At 55.6% G+C, this 5,838-nt stretch overlaps 1 pseudogene; it reads right to left on the bottom strand.

Annotated features, from left to right (window-relative positions):
• Positions 1 to 3,096: 3,096 nt before the first annotated feature.
• Positions 3,097 to 5,112, bottom strand: LOC125940987 (uncharacterized; annotated as a pseudogene).
• Positions 5,113 to 5,838: the final 726 nt, after the last annotated feature.

A 5,838-nucleotide genomic window follows, 5' to 3' on the forward strand; every position in this document is an offset into this window, starting at 1 on the left:
TGGCACTATCTTCATATAAACAGTACCCAACGCCGAACGCGTTCTGTGCGAACACGGGCAAAGCACCGCCGCCGTCAACAGTTCTGCGAATTGTTTGCTTGACCGCACACAGCTGTCTAAACGCTGGCGTGAGCAAGCGCGCCAGCAGCAGCGAGCGAAGGTTCATGCGGTCTATCGCTTCAACAGAAACTGAGCGACGAAAGCGCAATGCATAGAAAGGTAGGAGCCATGTTGTATATCACTTTCAAGATACGGTGTGCGCGACCGACCGTCACCGCGCAAAGTAGAAGTACGCAGTTAATTGCTCAGAGAGCAAAAGCTGCACTCCTTCCCTCCTGTGCTGCCTTCGCGCTTTGCTCCTTTCGCGTGCGTGATTGAGTCGCCAGTTCCCCTTGCGCCCGATCGCAAGATACGCATTTGGTGCCGCAGCTAAACGTCGCCTCCCCTCCTTCCCTCCGGTCCCCCCACGGCCTTTCGCGCGACGGAAGAGGTTGCGTTTAATCTCGCCGTGCGTTCGCTCCCCGTGAAAGCGCGCGTCCTCACGCGCTTTTACTCGCACATACAGCATACGGACAATGAGTTTTATTGCGATAGCAATTATATGGACCCTCCAAAGCGAATTTCTGCCGTCGGCATTGTCGCCGCCATCGCCGTGAGGTTCCGTATGAGGTCACGGCGAAGAAATCGTCGCCGCGCTCCGGACGCTGTATATGCGAGTGAAAGGGCGCGAGGGACGCACGCTTTCACGGGGAGCAAAACGCACGTCGGAGAGCAAACGCGCGTTCTGCGCCGTGCTCCCTGAAGGGCTGCAGAATTAAGCGTCTCTTTCCTCCTTTACCATCACCATATATAGAGAGCAAACGCACTTTCTTCCGTCGCGCGATAGGCCGTGGGGGACGGGAGGGAGGTAGGGGAGGCGACGTTTAGCTGCGGCACCAAATGCGTATTTATATAAAAACGTTGCGAGGCGAGAAGGTGGTAAGATTTCCGAAGCAGCTCGACGGGTGTCCCGTTCTGATCTCGTCGAAAACCACCGAGCCGCCCCCAGAGGCACCGGCAACAGTCACCAACGTCGCGCGTGTTCAGTGCGAACGGGAAAACCCTGACGGCGTCAACAGTCCTGCGCGTTGCTGGTTCTGCTGCATGTCCAAGTTTATACAGCTGATAAAACTACTATCCCTCCGTATAGCTCTCTACTAATTTGCCATCGCAATTGATGCTTCGCCTTTCGGGTGAAACTGCGATAATTTTTGTAGCGTTAGCTACACTGGCCTAGCCAAGCCCGTTTCGCGCGCCACATCAAGAGCCGTGCTGCGCATGCGCAAGGATCAGTGATGTCACACGGCTTGCGCACCGGAGCCACCGGAGCCGGCACCTCTCGCGCACTCCGCCGCCGCCGCGCGGACTCACCGCCGCCCGGTCTGCGCATTCCAGAGGAGTGACGTCGTAGCCGTGGTAGACGCACTGGCCCGGCGCTCGCTTGCTGTGCAGTCGCCGTCTGACACTGCGCTGGAGCCGCTGCGCTTCTGACTGGCGTTTGTGTGTGTCATTGGAGCAGCAGTAAGCATGACAATCAAGCTAATCCTGACAATCTAGACAACCAGGAAAGCTAAGAATAATCAGCTGAACCTTTGCTAACGCTACGTATATCCTGGCATAGCCGAGCTAAGCCACTGCAACATTTTTTTTTCTACACGCGGACACGACCATCGAAGACTGAGCACTTACCAGCTTCGCTGTAAAATGTGGAGCCCATTCAACGTAGTGCACAAATCTTTAAAAGAGACAGCACGCTTCAAAAGGGACTCTCTCAAGGGAGATCCCGTCAAGCCGCTTGACGCGGGGTTGCAGATAAGGGTGCCCAAGTTTAGGCATTGCATAATGCCTTTGCATTGCATAAAGTTTAGGCATTGCATTGCCAGCCTGTCTCCGCTTCCCGTAAGCCTTCTCCGCTGGCCGTTGCAGCGCTGCGGCGATAAACGTTAAGTTCTCCTTCGACCCGACGTTTTTATATCAATACGCATTGGTTCTCCTTCGACTTAACAACTTATAGACCAACTGGAGCGCGCATACAAGCTAATGACACCATGGGGCCGTTAAATTAATCAAGCTAATTTGCCGCGGTGGCTCGGTGGCTATATGGCGTTGCCCTGCTGAGCACGAAGTCGAGCGTTACATTCGTGGCCCGATTCCTATGGAGGCTGAATGCCAAAACGCTCGTGTGTCGTGCTTTCTATACACGTTAAACGACCCTGATGGCCCAGATAAACCACGGCGATCAACAGCTGCCGGAGCGCATGCGCACAGTTGTCCGGCAAGCGAGCGCTTTTTCGCTCAGGCTCGCACTAGGCACGTCCCCCGAACTGTTGGCTGCATGAGAAAAAATGTCACAGTTTCGCCCTAAGGGCGAAGCAATGAATGCGATAGCAAACAGCAATGTCATACGAAGTAAGGTGAGCGGCTTTGGTAGCAATATGAATTGTAGTAAACATGAGCTGATTAAGTAAGCAGGTGTGCTGCGGCGTAAGTAGACCGACATGAAGAGAGACTCGATGACCACAAGAAGGCGCGTGTGAAACGGTGGTGTTGATGAGAAGCGCTTACGGTGGGCAGCGCGTGCGAAGGGACACACCTGTAGTGCTGCACTGCCGATCTGGGCAGTATTGCATGTGTAGCGTGCGTTGGAAAATGTGGCCCGACTATTACTAACTGAAGAATGAACAAGCGTGGTGTGAGCGCGCAAACAAACATGAATAGATCACACTGAATGACTGCAGCCAACGACTGTCAAAACGCTGGCAGCGAGCGCATACGCCGCGCAGCGGGCGAAGGTACGTGCGGTCTATCGCTTAAACGGAAACTGAGCGGCGAATGCACGGCGCATAAAGGTCAGAGCCGGTGGAGATAAGAGACTGTGCGGGCGAGCGAGCGACGAGCGCGGTTGTTGGCAAAGTAGAGCCCCCCACCCCCCCCCCGCGCCCTCCGGCGCTGGCTTCCCGCTTCCTTGCTTGCGCGGGGGTGATTGAGTGGTGGTGGTGGTGAATTCTTTATTTCGCCCAAAAAGAGGGGACGAGTCCAAGGACCGGTTGCGCTGGCTTAGAGGAGGTCGGCGGGGATCCCTTGGGATTCCGCGGCCTCCACCGCACGCTGGATGAGCCGACGTTGGTCTGCTGGCTCGGAGCTACGCAGGAGGGACCACGACTCTGGCTTGTTTGTTTTGTCTGTGTTGTCGTGCGTACAAGTCCACGCCATGTGTATGAGAGTGGCCGGAGCTGAGCAGTGTTTGCACCGAGGCGTTATTTGTTGCGGAAAGATTTTACTGTATAAGAGGGGGTGTGGGAAGCTACCTGTTTGTAGTTTGCGCCATTGGACGGCCTCGCGCCTTGTTAGATCACGGTGTGCGGGAGGATATATGCATCTCCCGAGTCGGTAGTACTGGAGGATGTCCGTGTAAGTGGTGAGTAGAGAATCCCGCGAGATAGTGGTGTCAGGGGAATCGGGGCGGTGGATCCTACACTCGGCTCGGCAGCTAAGATCTCGAGCAAGTGTATGCACCTGGACGTTTCCCCTGAGCGATTCATGGGCTGGAGCCCACAGGAGTAAGCGGGATGTGGAGGAGGGGGAAGTAGAATGCAGAATGTGTGATGCCGGGCGAGAGATACGGCCGGCATCGTAGTTGCGGATCGCCTGTGAGAATCACTTATGACGACTTTGGTAATAGGATCAGCTAGCGCAAGCGCAATGGCAACCCTCTACTGCGGTGACTGTTTCTGCGTTGCGAATGCTGCAGGCTGTGTACCAGCTGCGGTGCGGGGGAGGGCTGCCCACCATCGCTGGTTTCGAGGGGTGGTAAGAGGCGTCCGTATACGTGACATCTGGACGTCCACTGAAGCGTTTCTCGAACTGTCGTGCACGATCGGCCCGTCTCTCGGCGTGGTGTTCCGGATGCATCCGTTTGGGAATGGGAGGTATTCGGAGATTTTGACGATATTCCTGTGTAAGGTCAATATAATTGGGGGCCGCCCTCGTTGGTGAGATCCCAACTTGCTGCAGTACCGCGCGGCCAGCGTGTGTGAGTGACAACCGCTCGTATTGGGCGGTGAGGGTAGCTTCGATCAGTTCGCTCACGGTGTTGGAGATGCCAAGAGCCATAAGCTTGTGAGTAGCTGTGACATGGGAAGACCAGGGCCGTCTTGTATGCTTTTCGAAGTGACGCCTCTAGCCGTTCGCTTTCGGCGCGGATGAGACCTAAGTAAGGTGCGGAGTAGGTGATGCGGGAGCAGATGAAGGCTTGGACGAGGCGCAGGAGGTTGCACTCTCGCATACCTCGGGCTTGTTGGAGACTCGCTTGAGAAGACGTCCGATATGTAGCACCGACTGGTCGATGCGTTGGAGCGATATTGTTGCTGCCGTTTGCCTGTAGGTGTAGGCCCAGAATCCTGATGTGATCTGTACGAGGGATGGGGTTTCCTTGCATCTGGAGGTTGATCTCAGGAAGTATTTTTGGTGGGCGTCGTCCTGGGGACGGGATGATTATATACTCTGACTTAGTCGCCGAGCAGCTGAGGCCAACTGTATCCAGATAGCCTCCGACCCGATCGATGGCGGTCTGGAGAGTCTCTTCGATGTCGCCGTCACTGGTGTGTGATCCAAAGAGTAAGATCGTCAGCATAAACGCTGGTGTAGGTGGGGAATGTCAGCCAGAAGCTTGGGCAGGCCTATCAGTGCAACGTTGAAAAGCAGCGGCGAGAGCACTGAGCCTTGCGGCGTGCCGCGGTTGCCAGGAGAGATGATGGAGGGATGTCACGTGCCGACGCTGAGTTGTATCTTGCGGTCGGTCAGGAAGTCTCGGACGTATGCATACGTGCGATGTCCGACGCCGAGAGTCTGGAGTTGTTGAAGAATCGCTTCATGGAGGATATTGTCGAAGGCCTTGGCAACATCGAGGCCGACGATGACTTTCGTGTCTAGTGTGCGACGCATGACTACCTGGTGATGGAGAAGAAGCATTATGTCGGGGCTGCTAAGTGAGGATGGAACGAACATCGTGTCTGGTAGGAGGTGGTTGTCTTCGAGGTAGCGAAGAAGTCTGGACTGGATAACGTGTTCCATTAACTTCCCAACACAGGACGTGATAGAGATGGGACGGAGGTTGGCCAAGGTGGGTGGTTTTTCCCGGCTTGGGGATGAAGACTAGCTTGGCGCACTTCCATTCCTGCGGGATGGTACCGCTCGCCCAACACTCTTGAAGGTAGACGGTGAGGGCGTGAATAGAGGCGTCATCTAGATTCCTAAGCATCGTGTTAGAAATGTGGTCGGGGCCGGCCGCGGAATTGGTCTTGAGGCGATTGAGTTCTGCATGGACCTCCGCTAAAGAGATCGGGGCGTCTAGGCCAGGGTTGGCCGAGCCCTGATAGGGGGGAAGGGTGGTTGCCGGTTCGGGGCGGATGTAGGTGTTAATGAGCTCTTGTTCATCTGGTGTCCCAGGATACTGATGGAAGATTCGCTCAAGCTGTTGGCGTGCTCGGAGATCGCCTCCGGCCGGGTCCATTAGATGTCGGAGCAGGTTCCACGTGTTACGAGCGTTCGGAGTCTTGTTCATCTGGTCACAAATGTTGTGCCAGCTCTGGCGGGTGAGTTCTATTGCATAGTTCTCAATGTTCGTGTGGGTGCGCGCCAGCCGACGGCGGATATCGCGGTCCCATTTTCGAGTGGCGAGAAGAGCTTCGAGCGACTTCTTGCGCTCCCAGAGATGGGCGTAGTAACGGTCGCAGTGTGGGACTGTGTCCTCAACCTCGACGGTTTGCGTGGCGTCAGTCATTGTTTGACGATTTCGGC

The sequence above is a fragment of the Dermacentor silvarum genome, chromosome 10 (assembly GCF_013339745.2).
Source record: "Dermacentor silvarum isolate Dsil-2018 chromosome 10, BIME_Dsil_1.4, whole genome shotgun sequence".
NCBI classification, from domain to species: Eukaryota; Metazoa; Arthropoda; class Arachnida; order Ixodida; family Ixodidae; genus Dermacentor; species Dermacentor silvarum.